The sequence below is a fragment of the Marmota flaviventris genome, chromosome 2 (assembly GCF_047511675.1).
Source record: "Marmota flaviventris isolate mMarFla1 chromosome 2, mMarFla1.hap1, whole genome shotgun sequence".
Lineage (NCBI taxonomy): Eukaryota > Metazoa > Chordata > Mammalia > Rodentia > Sciuridae > Marmota > Marmota flaviventris.
Window position 1 is genome coordinate 43,521,543 of NC_092499.1, and position 17,818 is coordinate 43,539,360.

Consider the following 17,818-nt stretch of genomic DNA (forward strand, 5'->3'; position numbering starts at 1 on the left):
ATTATACTTTGTAAGATGCTTTCATATTCATCCTCATTTATCCCTCACAGTAACACTATGAAGTATAATTCTAGAAGGTAGCAGTATTTTGTTTTGTTTTGTTTGTAAATAAGGAAACTTAAGAACCCAGAAAAATAAATGATATGCCCAAGAAAATCATTTTAATAAATAGAAATTAGGATCTGTGATATTTCTGTTATGTTGCACTTCCTTAATACTGTCTCTGAATATCTTACTCCATTAATAATTAATAGTAATGAAGATTTAGAAATCCTTTTTGCTGTAGTACTATCTAAAATACATATCAGGGACTGGGGCTGTGGCTCAGTGGCAGAGCACTTGCCTTGCATATGTGAGGTACTAAGTTCAATCCTCAGCACCATATAAAAATAAACAAATTACTGTCCATCTACAACTACAAAAAAATTTAATAAAATAAAATACATATCATTTTATATGAGTTGGGATTTTAGATGAATCTTTTAACATTAAAGCTTCTTATTTTCTCTCATTAGAGGTGATTTATTTTAAAACAAATAAATTGGAGCTTCGAAACATTGTTATCATAGATCTTTTTCTCATTACCTTATTCATGATTACCACTTGTCAGCTTACTTAATAAGTCCATTAGTATTCTACTGTCACTTTTTTCTCTAGACATGGAGCTGAATTTCAATGGCAAATTGTGCTAAGACTTGGTTATTACTATACTAACTTCAACATTTCTTTAATATGATTTATTTGAAACTGCTTAAAAAGATGAATATAATTGGACCTATCAAAGTTGATACTATCTTGATTTATGCAGGATTTAAATGTTTTATTTTTTTAATGACTTTAAAACTCATAGAACATTGGAAAGGAATTCATATAGATAGATAATGAACATTGTGCAGCATAGATTTTTAAACCTGAATAATTTCTATTAAGCTGACAGCCTAATATTTTCTTTGCTCCACATCTTTTTTTTGCAGGGGAAAGGGCATCAGGGATTGAACTCAGGGGCACTCAACCACTTACCCATATCCCCAGCCCTTTTTTGTATTTTATTAGAGACAGGGTCTCACTGAGTTTTTTAATTTTAATACCTTACCATTGCTGAGGATAACTTTGAACTCGCAAGCTTCCTACCTCAGCCTCCCGAGCTGCTGGGATTATAAGCATGCACCACCACACCCAGCTTTTGCTCCATATCTTGATATTGATGCTTGATATTTTTCATGTACATACAGGAATAGAAATAAAATTGTGTAGTCTGAATAGTATATAATTGTGCTAATGTTTTCAGTTCCATATGTAATACTTCTGTAAAATGGCAAAAAGCTGTTCCAATATGTTTACTTGAGATCATTGTCTATTAGAAAGAGAACATGCTATATAAAACCAGATAAAATAAAACAACTCTTATTGAGAATTTTCTTCTATAGGAGAAAAACGTTTTGCTTACAAGGCTATATAGGAAGACTGAATCTAATGCAGAAAGTAAAACTTTGCTGCCCTAAAAAAATAGAAATAGGGTCTAGTTTACATCTATTTTACTATGATTATATAATTAGGGCCCTATGATCCATTTAACAAATATTTTTGAGTATTTCCTGTGTGCCAGGCACTGTGCTAAGTACTGGGTGCAAATAGACAATTAACAAATTTTAGGAAGTTGTTAATGGTCCTGTGAGCAATTTGATACTTAAGCTGTTCTCTAGATTTTCTTTGATTTAATGGGGTTTTTGTTTTGTTTTTCCATTATCAAAAATTTATTAATTCTTTTTTAAAATATTTTTTTAGTTGTATATGGACACAATATCTTTAATTTTATTTATTTTTATGTGGTGCTGAGGATCAAACCCAGGGCCTCACATGTGCAAGACATGCACTCTACCACTAAGCTACAACCCCAACCCAGTTTATTAATTCTTATATTTTACTTTCTGACTTCAGTTCTCCCAGCTATAAAATAGGGAAAATGCCAGACTTAGCTCCTGATACCAAATAAAGTTGCATGTCCCAAAGTGACTAATTGCTATGAAAAGTACAGTTTAATCTTATTCATGAAACCTTACAAACATTATTCTTCCACAAATATATATGAACATACTCTTCAAAATAGCGCAGGGATAAAAGCCTATGGTTTCAGAAAATTTTGGTTAAAGTAGTATACTTACTCAGTCATATTTGTTGACCATGTGTATTGTCTTGGGCCCTAAAGACAAATAGTAGTACAAAACATTCTCTTCTCTTGAAGCTTATGTTATAGTGACAATAAGCAGAATAAACAAAGTAGAAAGCAGCATAAATTCTGTTTTTAGGTGGTATAAGAATAACAAAAAGAGTGATATGAGGCAATAGAGAATGACTGTGAGAGACCTACCTTTCTGGAATTAAGTAATTAGGATATCACCTTTGATGATGTGATATTTGAGTTGAGTCTTGAATCATGAAATAGAGCCAGTTAGTGAAGATCTCAGAGCCAGAGGGAATAATAAATGCAAAGGCCTTAAGACAGATTTGATATATTTGAAAACTTAGAAATAAGAATAATGTTCTTTATTGAGGAGGGAGTAATAGAAAATGGAGGGAAAAAAGTAGGAACTTAGTAATTATGGTGGGAAGTCATTGGAAGTTAATGACGATCTGATTTATGTTTTAAATGGAGAATGGACTGAGGAGTGGTAAGTTCTGGAAATAAACATAGAAGCAGAAGACTTGTACTCTAATTGTCTAGGCAAGTACAGTGTTCTATAAAGTACAGTTTACTTAGGAAATTGTTTGTGATTATTTACCATTTTACACTAATGATCTTAGGTGAGTTTTTCAGAATCAGTTTGTGTTAAAAAAGGCCACCTGTCCAAGACGGTATAATATGACACCATGCCTTATCTGCACAATTCTGCTTGAAGAACTGTTGGTCCTATGAAAAAAAGTGTTTCTTCTAGGACTGCTCTTTCTCTGACAGAGCAACTTATGCTAGAAATGGATTGTCCATTCAAGATAATGAGTCATTTTATATAAAAATTAAGATATTTTTCAATCATTGTTTTGTTGTAACTCAGGAAAGATACCCTTTTCTTAACAGGATCTGATTTACAGAAATTGCCATAAAGGACATTTGCTTTATAGAGGGAAAACAATGTCATGTATAGCATACAATATTCCTACTTGTGTTGTTTTAAGAAACCCAATTAATATCAAAAGAGGTATTTTATATCATAGATAAAGAGCTATTAATTTTAAATATTTACATATAAATTATAGCTGTATTTAGTAAATCATATACATAGAAGCTATTATATTAGTATAGGAAATTGGAATATTTTCTTCTGTGACAATTCCTCATTTAATATTGACCATTTTAAATTCCTCATCCTTGTCAAAACAAGCACATAAACTTCATTGTTTTCATTTCTCACTACTGCCAATTATAAAATTTCTCCTTGTAGTTTTCCGTAACTATTACATTTCCAATTTTTATTTACTTTTAAGTGGCATATTTATTTGTATCATTACTGTGGTACAAATGTACCACAAATCTGTAGCCATCTACCACTGGCTATAATGTTAATCAAGAATTACTCCTCCATAATGCCTTACTCTTTTGCCAGAACTTCTTGACCATTTGAACTTCACTTCTTTGTAAACAGTTACCTAAACAGTGTTTTTATTACTAAGAGTATTATGTCTTTTTATGCAAAGTTCTCAGAGCATTTCTCTTGATATTTGTCTTTATTGCAGTTGTATGTATCTCTTTGGAGATATCTAGAATATAGCTGCTTCTTACATTTCCTTTGATCAATTTAAGAAATTAATTTCTAGAGAAGTTCTGGTAGTTCTTTCATAATCAGTATTTTGGCAGAAAGTTAAGATCACTCCAGCCCCACACAATGGTACATGTAATTCCAGCCATTCAGGAGGCTGAGGCAGAAGGATCAAAAGTTTGGAGACAGCTTCAGCAACTTAGCTGGACCTGTCTCAAAAAAATAAAAGGTGACAATACCACTCAAAGCTGTGGTCTCTGGCTGACACCACCACACCTGCCCTTGCCTCCCGTGTACACTAAAGATCCAAAATCATAACTAACTCCAAATACTTTTACAACTAATAAAAAGGATGAAATCTTTGAATTAAAAGCTGAACTCAAAAAAGAAAGGAGGAAGAAGGCTGTGAAGAAAGTGATTGCTGCTGTAACAGCGGGGAAGGATGTTAGCTCTCTCTTTCTAGATGTAGTGAACTGACATCTTGGAACTGAAAAAACTTGGATGTCTCTACTTGATGAAGTATGCCAAGAGCTAGTCAGACATGGCCATCATGGCTGTCAACTGATTTGTGAAGGATTGTAGAGATCCCAGTCCTAGGAGATTTGGGCCTTGGCAGGTAGGACCATGGGGTGCATCCAGTGGACAAGATTACAGAATATTTGTGAACCCCCCCCACACAAGTGCTGGAAGGATGAAAATCCCTATGTTCAGAAAATGGCAGCAGTTTGCATGGCATAATTCCATGACGATATCAATGCCCAGATGGTGAAAGATCAGGGATTTCTGGATTCTCTATGAGATCTCATAGAGTTCAAATCCTATGGTAATAAACTGCTTTTATAAAGAGAACAATATTTAAACTGTGTCCCTTTTCAAGACATGTTTGACACAAACCTATCTTTGGGACATTAGATCACAGGTACCTATGGAACCATGACTACTGTGTACCTCTCACCCTCAGTTTTTTTGAGGTGAGACAGTTGCTCAGAATATAAGCACTAAAATACAAAGTCTTAAAGTATTGTACCTACCCCTGTGTTTACTCAGAAATAAACCAGCACTAATCATTAAAAAAGTAATGATAATAATAAAAGGGACTGGGGATGTGGCTCAATGATTAAGCACCCCTGTGTTTAATCGCCTATACCAAAAACAAACCAAAAAAACCTTTGCTATGAGTTTGGCAAATATTCTCACTTAAATTTATTGATATTCTAAGAATTTTAATGGCTTTGGTCTATAAAGAGGAAATTGTTGAGTACTCATTTGTTTTGAGTATTTTGTGTTTTTACACCTTTGCTTTGGTGTAGTACTTTCTAATGCATGTGTAACTTTCCCAAGTTCTGGTTTTTGGAAAGTGGCTTCTGGGATTTAGAGATTTAGCCCACCTACTAAATCAGAAGTCAAACTGAATTAAGTACTCTGTAGCATCAGATTCCTAAGAAAAGGAAAAGAAGCAAGCAAATGCCCCCATCTGAGAGGAAGACCTCTGATATCTCTATGTTTCTTCTTAATGTAGTTGGCAGAAAATAAACTGTTAAAAAAGCTGTGCCAAGCAGTGCTTGGTTGTTACCAGGTCTTTGTTGTCTTTGTGTCTGTTTTACTAGAGAAAGTGGAGAGGGACTGATGTTCATCTAAAGACATGATCTGATGAGGTGATGAGGTCTGTATTCTGAACAAGGCTAGGGTTCCTACTTATAAGGACTAATTTTCTTTATTTCTTTATTTCTGCTTTTTTCTTCTTTGGGGAAAATAACCTTTCAAGAATCTCTTAACTGATTTATACTTAGTGTATTTTCCAAATTAACTGGTGCCCTTTTTTTCCTCTATAAAACATAATAGCTGATGGCCACATTGACTTCCTGACAACTCATAGCTAATATACTTCCTTCTTATTTCATTTTTTATTCTTATGGGCTGGACTTTTTGCTCACCAAGGAGTTACTTGTATTTAATTTCAGTCTATTTATATCGATTGTAAGTATGTGAAAAGAAGATTGCGTCAAGTTACACATTTTAGAAAGACTGAAAAGGTGGTGATTTTAAGTATTATTTGGAATGATTGTGGGTAAAAATGTCATCTATAAAATCTTGAAAAATACTATACAGTCTCATTGCTTTGCAGTGTCTATTTCAATCAGTGAAACTCTATACTCAAAAGGTCTTGGACCTATATTAGTGACAGACAAATAGTTCTATAATTTAGGTCTTAAAGACAATGTTTTTAAATGTACATACACAACACAGATCCTTTTTTATTAGTCTTTACATTAACTGATTGATAAGTACTATTCCTGATCACATTAGAGGTCTTTTGCTATACTAGAAATAAAAACACTTCTCTGGCTTGATTTTGTACTGATCTGTCTTAAAATAATTTCTTGTCTTTTATACATAGCAAGTGAATAATTATATGACCTTGGTGTCTTCAAGGTAGAGATAAACTATATTCTGTACCAGAGGGTCCCTAGTAGACAAATTATCAGTGTCTTTGCTTCTTATCCCAAATAAGATTAGTCAGTATTAGAACCTGAAGTTTTCTTTACTCCCAGTGCATAAAAGATATCTCTTTTTAAAAAATATATGTTTATTTTAGTTGTAAATGGGCTTTTATTTTATTTATTTGTGGTGTTGAGACTCAAACCCAGGGCCTCACACATGCTAGGCAAGTGCTTTACCACTGAGCCACAACCCCAGCCCCTAAAAGATACCTCTTGAGAGTGGAATGTACTTAAACTTCTTAGTCACTTTATCAATTTTTTTTTTCTTTCTTTTTTTTTGGGGGGGGTGGAATACCTTTTTTAATTTGTTCTAATTAGTTATACGTAATAGTAGAATGCATTTTGATACATCATACATAAATGGAGTATAACTTCTTATTCTTCTGGTTGTACATGTAGAGTTACACAGATCATGTAATCATATATGCACATAGGGTAATAAGGACTGTTTCATTCTACTATCATTCCTTCCCATACTCCTTACCCTCACTTCAGTCATCTCTAATTCAAAGTACCTCTATTCTTCCCTAGACACCCCACTTTTTGTGAATTAGCATCCACATATCAGAGAAAACATTCTGCCTTTGATTCTTTGGTATTGGCTTATTTTGCTTAGCATTATATTCTCCAGCTCCATCCATTTACCAGCAAATGCCATAATTCCATTCTTCTTTAAGGCTGAATAATATTCCATTGTGTATATATACCACATTTTCTTTATCCATCTGTTGATGGGCACCTATGTTGGTTCCATAGTTTAGCTATTATGAGTTAAGCTGCTATAACCAGTGATGTGACTGTCGCTGTAGTATGCTGATTTTAAGTCCTTTGGGTGTAAACCTGGGAGTGAGATAATTGGATCAAATGGTGGTTCCATTTCAAGTACTCTGAGGAATCTCTATACTGCTTTCCATAATGGTTCCACCAATTTGCAATCTTACCTGCAATGTTTGAGTGTACCTTTTTACCTCACATTCTCACCAACGTTTTTTATTAGTACTTGTATTCTTGATAATTGCCATTCTGACTGGAGTGAGATGGAAACTCAGTGTAGTTTTGATTTGCATTAACTTCCTCTAGCTTTTTGCTTTTTGTATTTCTTTGCCACTGGCTATTGTGGAAATGAAGCATTGTCATGTAGCAGGATCCAATAATTGATTCATAAAGGTTAAATTCAAAGGAATAAAGATGTCAAAACTCAGTAAGGAAGCAAACAAATTAATGAGGGTTCTTCAGCGAAAAAGAAACAATTGTTGGCTGAAAATAGGAACTTTTTTTTCTTTTAAAGGAAAACAAGACTTGTGTGTATGCATTTGTATGTCAAATAATTTAACATTGTATGACTATGTATATTTGTATGTGTGTATTTCCCCATTCTACAAGGGAAATGAATCTCAGACATTCTTAATACTTGTCTTAAGATCATCTGCTATAGATTGAATTTGAGCTTTTAAATCCCAGACTGTAGTTCCTTCAAAAAGATTCAGCAAAAACATAATGAGAATGGTTTGCTCTTTGATAATCCCTTTGGAGTAACCATAAGATTAAAAATAATTCAAATGCAAACAATCAGTGAGGGCTGAGGATGTAGCTCAGTGACAAGAGGGCATGCCTAGCATGCATGAGGTTATTGATGGTTTCAATCCCCAGCACCACAAAAAAAAAAAAAAAGATTTTTTGCCATATATCAAATATATTTACATCCATCAAATATGTTTTTTGTATACTCTTTGTATTCATTATAAATGACATACATGCACAACACACATATACCAAAAAAAAGAAAATAGGAATAAGGAACCTCAATTGTTTATTAAAATACCTGATCACTTAATGTGTTTAATTGCTCATTTAATGTGTTCAGTCACTCCAGTTGTTTTATTAATTTTCATAAAACAGATATACTTTTTCAACAAAAATTTTTCCAGTTTTATTGAATTGTAATTGAAAAATAAAAATTATATATTTATGGTGTACAACATAAGGTTTTGATTGTGAAATGATTTAGCACAATCAAGGTAATTAACATGTCTCCTTTCATAGTTGCATTTCTTTTGTAACAAGATTGAAGATCTACTCTCATCAGATTTCAAGTATACAATGCATTATTGTTAAGTAATAACCACATGCTGTATTTTAGGTCTCTAGAAATTATTCATCTTTATAACTAAAGTTTTTTGGGTTTTTTTTTTTAATTTTTTATTTGTTCTACTTAGTTGTACATGACAGCAGAATGCATTTCAATTCTTCATACTCAAATGTAGTGCAACATTTTGTTTGGAAGATCTATCCAGTGGTAAGAGAGGCGTGTTAAAGTCACTCAGTTTTATTTTGTTATGATCTATTTTCTTCTTGAAATTGAGAAGCGTTTGTTTGATATATGCAGATGCTCCATTGTTTGGGGCATAGATATTTATGATTGTTATGTCTTTTTATATATATATATATATAACAACAGAATGCATTACAATTCTTATTACATATATAGAGTACAATTTTTCATATCTCTGGTTGTATACGTAGTATATTCACTCCAATTCGTGTCTTCATGCGTGTACTTCGGATAATAATGATCATCACATTCAGCCATCATTAATTACCCCATGCTTCCTCCCTTCCCCTCCAACCCCTCTGCCCTAGAGTTCCCTCTCCCTATCCCACTGTGAATCAGCCTCCTTATATCAAAGAAAACATTTGGCATTTGGTTTTTTGGGATTGGCCAACTTCACTTAGCATTATTTTCTCTAACTACATCCATTTCCCTGCAAATGCCATGATTCCATTCTCTTTTATTGCTGAGTAATATTCCATTGTGTATATATGCCACTTTTTTTATCCATTCATCTATTGAAAGGCATCTAGGTTGGTTCCACAATTTAGCTATTATGAATTGTGCTGCTGTAAACATTAATATGGCTGTGTCCCTGAAGTATGCTGTTTTTAAGTCTCATATATATAATTTTTTTTTAATTTTAATGTGGTGCTGAGGATCAAACTCAGTGCCTCACGCATGCTAGGTAAGCACTCTGCCACTGAGCCACAACCCCAGCCCTACTTTTCCACTTTCTATTTCTATAAATTCAACTTTTTCAGATCCCACATATTTGTCTGTCTATATCTGTTTTATTTGACTTAGCATAATTTTCTCCAGGTTCATCCATCAAATATATTTTTAATATATCTTTTGTGTTTATTATAAATATAGGACTAGGTGCTGCTGAAGCCCAGGAAATTTTTTTAAGCACATGCCAAATCATCTTTATATTCTTTTCTTTTTGCATCATTTTATACATTATGCATGAAGAAGCTGGAAAGATATTCAACCTATACAAAATTTCCCAAGAATTTGCCAACACTCTTTATTAGATAAGAACCTTTTATTGTCCTGTTTACATATATTTGTTTTTTTAATTAATAGATTCCATTTATTTTAGTGCAGTTTTATGTTTACAGGGAAAAAAATGGAGAGTTCCCACATATTCTTTTACCCACATACTTCTAGTTTCCCAGTGTTAACATTTGCAATAGTAAGACATTTGTTATAGTTGGTAAGTCAACATTAATATATTATTACTAACTACAGTCCTTAGTTTACCTTAGGATTCACTTTTTGTGTTGTACATTCTGTAGGTTTTGACAAACACATTTACCTGTATCAATTATTACAGAATTGTGTAGAATAGTTTTACTGGCCAAAAAACCTACTGTGTTCTGTGTTCTACCTGTTTATCCCTCCTTCCTCCCTGTACTCTTTTTTGAGGGGTTGGGGGCAGCTACTGGGGATTGAACTCAGAGGCACTCGATCAGTAAGCCACATCCCCAGCCCTATTTTGTATTTTTATTTAGAGACAGGGTCTCACTGAGGTGCTTTGCACCTCGCTTTTGCTGAGGCTAGCTTTGAACTCGAGATCCTCCTGCCTCAGCCTCCTGAGCCGGGGGCATGCCCTACTTTCCCTATACTCTTCTTCCTCCCTTAAGCCTGGCAGCCACTGATCTTTATACTGTTTCCATAGAACTACCTTTTCCAAAATGTCATTTAGTTGGAATTACAGAGTAAGTGGACTTTTCAGCTCAGCTTTTTTCACTTAATAATATCTAAGGTTCCTCCCATTATTTCATGACTTCTTAGCTCACTTCTTTTTATTGCTGAGTAATATTCCCTTGTGTGTATATACCACAGTTTGTTTATCCTTTTACCTACTGAAAGATATATTGGTTGCATCCAAGTTTGGGCAGTTACAAAACCTGGTATAAACATTCATGTGTGCATTTTTTGTGTATGCATGTTTTTAACTCTTGGACATATACCAAATATTCTTGAGCACATGATTGCTAAATTGTATGGTAGGAATAAGTTTAGTTTTGTAAGAAACTGCCAGACTCTAAAGTAGCTATACTATTTTGCATTCCTACCTGCAATAAATGAAAGCTGCTATTACTCCATATCCTCACCAGCATTTGATATTATCAGAATCCTAGTTTGGGGCCATTCTAATAGTGTGTAGTGGTATTTCATTGTTATCTTAATTTGCATTTCCCTGATGACAAATGATGTAGGGCATTTTTTCATATTCTTATTTGCCATCTATTTATCTTCTTAGTTGAAGTGTTTTTCATGGATCATGCTTTCAGTGTTTTATCAAAAAAAAAAATCATCACCATATAGATTTTCTTATTTTCTAGTTGTTTTATAGTTTTCCATTTTACATTTAGATCTGTGGTCTAGTTTTAGTTGATTTTTGAAAAGGTGTCTTTTTCCATTATATTGATTTTGGTTCTTTATTAAAATTCAGTGACTACATTTGCATGGGTCTGTTTCTGGGGATCTCATTTCTCCTGTGTTGATATATATGTACAACACTGTCTTGATTACTATAGCTTCATAGTAACTCTTGAAGTCGGATGGTATCACTCCTCCAAGTTTGTTCTTCTCCGGTATATTATGTTGGCTGGCTGGGGTCTTTTGCTTCTCTATATAATCCTTAGAATCATTTTATAAATATCCACAAACTAACTTGCTGGCATTTTTATTGGGATTATATTGAACCTGTAGATCAAATTGGAAAAAAACTGACATCCTGACAATATGAAGCCTATTTGGTTTCTTTCATATCAGTTCTGTTCTATCATTACAGATCTTACACCTGTATTGTTGGATTTGTATATAAATATTTGGGGAGTTTAGTGCTGGTAAAGTGGCACAATTTTTAATTTCTGTTTCCTATTGTTCATGCTAATATATAGAAAAGTCATTGGCTTTTATATGTTAACCTTGTATCCTGCAACCTTGACATAATTGCTTATTAGTGCCAGGAGTTTGTTGTTGTTGTTGTTGTTGTTAGTTCTTTGGAATTTTCAATAAAGACACTTATATCATCTTCAACCAAAAATTGTATTTTTTCTTACCCAGTTGCTATGCCTTTTATTTCCCTTGTTTATTTATTGAATTAGCTAAGACTTCCAGTATAGTAATAGGGATAAGATCTTTATGGGAAAGAAATTTAGTTTGTCATAACTGGCATTTTGTTTTGTAGAAGACATTGTGGGAAATTGGTGTAATTTCTTCTTTAAATGTTTAATAGAATGCCCTAGTGCATCAATCAGGATCTGATGCTTTCTGTTTATTAGCCACATTTTTAAAATAGATATAAATGCATTCAGATTACCTATTTTTCCTTAAGTGAGTTTTGATAGCTTTTATCTTTTAAGAAATTAGTTCATTTCATTTGGTTACCAAGTTTGTGCACATAGAGTTATTTAAAACAGTACTTTATTATCCTTTTAACGTCATGAGCTTAGTAGCAAGAGCCCTTCTTTCATTTCTGGTATTATTAATTTGTATCTTAACTCTTTCTTCTAGGATTTTTAGTTTCTTAGGTTATCACCTGAGTAGAGATTTATCAATTTGATGTTTTTAAATAACCAGCTTTTGGTTTCTGTGATTTTGTTTATTTTTCTGTTTTTAATTTCATTGATTCCTGCTCTGATTTTTATTATGTATTTTCTTCTACATATATTCAATTTAATTTGCTCTTTTTTGTTTTCTGAGTCATAATAAGACTTATAGCAGTTTATAAGTCCTACATAAATGTCCGTACAGAAATATTATAGAGCCATAATACAATAAGACAGTAGTTTACAAGTGCCACATAAATCTCTATTCTCTACAGAAATATTGTTGATAAAGCAATTTTCATTATCTAATGATAAGGTCACTTTTATTTGTATTTTAAATACTTGTAATCTATAAAGATCATTTTTGTATGTTTTAAATTTTTGGTATATACATTATTTTAGTTTGAATTAAATAAATTTTCAGCAAACATCAATATGTAGGATAAATTTATAGATTAAAGTTGTTTCCTTAGTCTAAGTCTGATTTAGGACCACTTCCACAAATAGCACATTAAAAAATGAGATAAAAATTCAGAATAGTTTCTATGTATTCATATTGTTAATTCACAAATGTGGCTTTGAATCTTCTGGCCACCAAAATTTTAAAAGGGAGCAAGAGAGAGATAAGTTTTAAAAACTTCTGGCAGAAAGTTGATTTTCTTACTTTTAAGAAAAACATTACTTAATGTAACATTACAAAAAATATTGCATTATATTATCTAAAGTAAACTATGATGTAAGGATATAATATTTAATATCAGTTACATTTACGGATTTCATATGACTGTTTTGTATGGCACCTTTAATGAAAGCTAAGGGTATAATATTAAAATACAATTCAGTGAGAGTAGTTCTATCAGTTACCAAGGTAGTAAGATCTAAGTTCATAGCCTTTTAATGGTTCATCTTAAACTTAGAATAGAATTTTTAATATCTAGAATAGATGACTACCAATTTTTTAAATAATTTATAATATCAATTTTTGATTGGATTTGATAAAGCAAAGTTGATTCTATATTCTTATTTGAATGCTAGAAATTTAGTGTCTTGATAGAAAAATACGAAGATTTAAAAATGAGATAATCAAGTAGTAAGGTTAACATTCTATTGTAGAAATTGAAGATCCTAACCAGTTTCCTCACCTTAATAATACATTGCATTTTCCCTCCTCTGCACAAAATTGAGGTGAAGATGAAAGGATTAATTTATGTCATTCTGACATATAAGCAAGTGTTTCAAAGTGATTATTTTCAGCTACTTGTCTTATAAAACACTTCTAAATATAACTTAATGGATCATCCAGTTACTGTGAAATAATTTCTTATGTTGGCAAACTCATGCATGCAGTGGCAAACATTTCAGTGTGAAATTCATCAAAATACCCACCTAAATAACTGAAAATAAATTAACCTGATATTTTGTTATATTAGGGAAAAAAAATTGTTTTTGAGAATCCCAGTCATCTTGTAGGGCCCAGTGTACACAATAATGAATGAGGAGTCTTGAAGAGTTCATAATCTCATGATATACACCAACCACAAACTATTAGAATAATGCATTACCACTGCTACCCACGTAGATGAAGGGAGATAGAAGTACAGCCCTAATAGATGGTACAAATTAAACTCATGAAGAAGAAAGAAAAAATAAAAAAGGTTGAAGTATAAACAGTCTTCAATTTAGGTACAGATTATATTCTGGAAGTCTAATTCTAAGTTTATTATAGCGTATAATATACCTTCTTTAAAATATTATGTGGTAGATAGGTTTCTTTCCCATAGAACCTATTTAGTCTACAATGTAGAGTTATTTCTCATATTGCATTGTAACATAGAAGGGTTTATATCCTCCCTCTCCCTCTCTCTCTCTCTCTCTCTCTCTCTCTCTCTCTCTCTCTCTCTCTCTCTCTCTCCCCCCCCCTAAGAAAAATAGAGAGAAATATTGAGATTTTTAATGGAAGAAGGAGGTAGAACTCTAATTCTTTCTTGCCTTTTCTTTCACTGCTAAATGGTACCAGGGGATATAATTGGGGCCTAGAGATGAGAAGGACTTTGCCATCAGTCAGTCATTAAACAGAGGTAAGAAATGAGGCTAGCAATGAAGAGAGAATTCTATAATGGTGATATCTGCTAGAATAGAGAGAAGAATGCCAAAGAGATGGAAGATCTCCAACAATTATAAGGAAAAGAATTCCGTTTATATCCTGTGTGGGTATCTGGTACATGTTTCTAGGTAACAGATTTTCAAAAAGGCAAAAGGTGTAAACAAACTATACTTCTCAGATGAATCTTAAGAATTGTCTATTATGAAAAGGAATTGTCCATTACAGTAAAGGAAGAGACAGACTAGCTTTGGAAAATGTTTTCTTTAGATTTGTTTTATTTGTGTTTTTTCCAATCCAGTGAGCTATAGGTAGGCAAATTTTAACAACATATATGCAGTATTAATTGAATATAAATTCTGAGACAGTATACTAAAAAGCTTCATTGTTAACTGGAAAGAAATACTAAATTTACTTTTATCATATCCTTGCTTAGAAAGCCCTTCTAAAGCAATTCTTGAGAAATTCATGTTTCTCATAACTCATATTCACAATATATTCACTGTATGTATAATCTGTATTCCATGTGTAGTGCTTTTGATTTTCTATAATAGTCCCTTTTATAGTCCCTTTTATCTGTTTATTCTTGATATTTAATGTAACTACCAAAAATTTATCTTGATGTTATTTTTTAATTTTTAAGTTGTTCATTTTTAATGTCACTCTTACTATGCAAATTGTATTATCTATTAAGCCCATGTTGAATAAGAATAACCAATCTTTGAAGTTACCAAGTTGCCTCTCTCAGTATTTTCCTTCATTTGAAGAATTTGAGAAAAGACCTATAGATAAAAGATCTCTGGCCAGAATGACCTTTTGCCAAATATATACAAAAATTATATGTATTACCAAAAAGCCAAACACGTACTAATTGACAAATATGCTTTTTTTCATAAAGCAAAAGAAGCAATAAATTGTTCTTGAGGAAAATATAAATTTCCCTACTCTTTATCTGTGGTGTACATTGAAGTATGACCTGGATTTGAATCTCAACTCTCTACTACTTCTACTCTGGTAACCTTGAATAAACTTAAGTTTCTTTGTGTCTGCTTCTTCATCTTTAAAATGAGACTAACAATTCCTAGCTCATAGTGTTATTTGGAGAATTAAACAAGATAATTTAAGGTAGTGGTTTTTAAACACTGTTCTCTAGTACCCTAGAGCTCTGTAGAGACATTTCATGGGTCACTTATATGTTTTAGTATACTCATAGAATTGATGAAATTTATAATCACAACCTGATGTTGGAACTTTTTTATCACCAAAAACAATTTTTTTTTAATTTTTTTAAACCCTGTCCATTACCACTCAAACTAAATTGTTTTGGGACTCGATTTACATTGCTCCTTAGAATTTGGAATACAAGTTAATATGTCAAGAAAGGAGAAATGAATCAGATGTGTGTATACCTGCATAAGTTAATGAAACATTGTTTTTTCACTGATCCATATAGACATTTGATTCCCTTGTAACATTTAGCATGCTTAATTCTTTATATTAAAGCACTAAAGATTAGATTATTTACATTTTTTATTTCTAGAAGGTCATTCACCTATTTTTATGATTTTTAAAAATGACTGCTTGCTTGTATATGTCCTGCTCTTAGTTTTGAAATTCAATAAATTCAAGTACTTATTATGAGCCAGGTTCTTTGTTAAACTCCTAGGTTAAACAATTAAGTAGACACATTCTAAGGAGTTTATAATTTTAGGAAGAAGACATAAAAAGCAAAGGAGAGTAATGTGATGTGATCATTGTTGTTATGGAGAGATCATTGTTATTATGAAATGCTTTTGGTACAGGGAAAGGAGTAACGAGTTCTGGCTAAGGAATATGAGGGAGAGAGCAGAGAAGCTGCAAATAAGATGAAATGAATAGAATTCACTGGATAAATGATAGAGAAGTAATATATCCTTTAAAAACTACAAGAAATAACTTGTGCATAACCCTGGAAGGTTAAAAGTATACACTATGCTTAATGAAAATTTGGTGAGCTATATGGTGTACTGAGGAAACCAAGTCTATAAATAATGCTGAAATCAAAAAAGTTGGCTGGGTCATACTGTGAACGGCCTAAATAATGCCATATTTTATTGCCTTTCCGTTTTCATTCCTGGCTTTACAAATAATAGCTTTTCCTAATCTAATATTCACATTAGCATAGTTCCTACTATCATTTTAGTTCCCTGGGAGTTTTCTTTTACTTCTTTCACTACTGTTGTTTCTCATATCCTTTCTTGTGTTAATTATTAAATATCTATCTTCTCTGTTCCCTTAGCCACTACCCTGGTCTTTTCTATAGGATCTCTCTTATATTTCTTTTGTCTATTTTTAATATTATTTCTAGGATTTTGTCATTCCATAGGATTTTACCTCTTTTCTGTTATAGTTATAAAAGTAGCACTATATAGTAGCTAAAATAGTTCCTATATCATCAGGGAATATGAAGGCACAAACATTTTATAATAAGGAAGAAACTTTTTCTATTATACTCTCATTAAGCACTCACTGGTAAAGAAAATTTTCACATACTGATGTAGTCTATGTTATTCAAAAAGGGGCAGAAGAGTATAGCATATTAACTTTTTGTGTCAAAATGGGGAGGGATATTAGAATGTAGGTTCTATTTCTTTATGTTAATACAGTGAAAAACTATAGAAGAAATAATTAAAATGCTGATAGAAGCAGGTGGAAATGAATGGGAAGAAGACTGGCAAGAACTGGAACTTCTTTGTCCTTTCTGTGTTGTTTATTTTTAAACTACCTGAATATTTCATTCTTTAAAAATCTGGCTTTGTGTGCCACTGCAGGGGAGTGGAATTGAAAAGACTGACTTATTTCCCTATTGCCCGTGTATGAAATCCACTCTTTAGTCTACTATTTGGATGTCTGCACTCTGTTGTACCTTGGTATGATCTGTTTAACCTAAATGAGCTATACCTGAGTTCCCAAGTCACTTTTAATTCAAAATATATCACTTCCTCTTCCACAAAAGTTTATTTATTTAATTATATAATTTTAGCATAAAATATTTACCTTCTATAATTATCTGTTGATTCTTTATTGGTATTGTTGAGTATCCAAATTTATTTCATGAATGGTTTTTATTGCTACTTTAACTTTTAACTCCTTTGTGTTAGGAACAAATATGTTCTTTTCTGTTTTGTTATAAGAAGCATAATTTAATAGATATTTGAGAATAATTACTTTTATTTACTCTAACTTCATTTGGATCAATGTCACTTGGAAACATTTTACTACTTTTTTGTTATCTAAAACTTCAACATATCAAATAGAACTAATGAGGGGAAAAAAGTTTAATTTTTAAAAAACATTGAAAGCAGGCTAATTAGGGTAATTTTTTGTTCACTTAAGATAGAAAAATGTGGATTTGCACACTAAGAAATGTAAACAGCATGGCCACAATATTAATTTGCATGGAGTACAATGTGATTTGTGTTCTAGTTGGTAATTAATACGATTAGTGTGTTTTTATTTTTACTAATATATGTAAGACATGTACAGTTAATTCTGATACATTACAAAATAGTTAATCTGTTGGCTAGGAT

At 32.1% G+C, this 17,818-nt stretch overlaps 1 protein-coding gene across 1 annotated transcript in view; it reads left to right on the forward strand.

Moving 5' to 3' along the window:
- Scfd1 (sec1 family domain containing 1) overlaps positions 1-17,818 on the forward strand; it is a 94,695-nt gene that overhangs the window by 42,135 nt on the left and 34,742 nt on the right. The window lies entirely within an intron of this gene.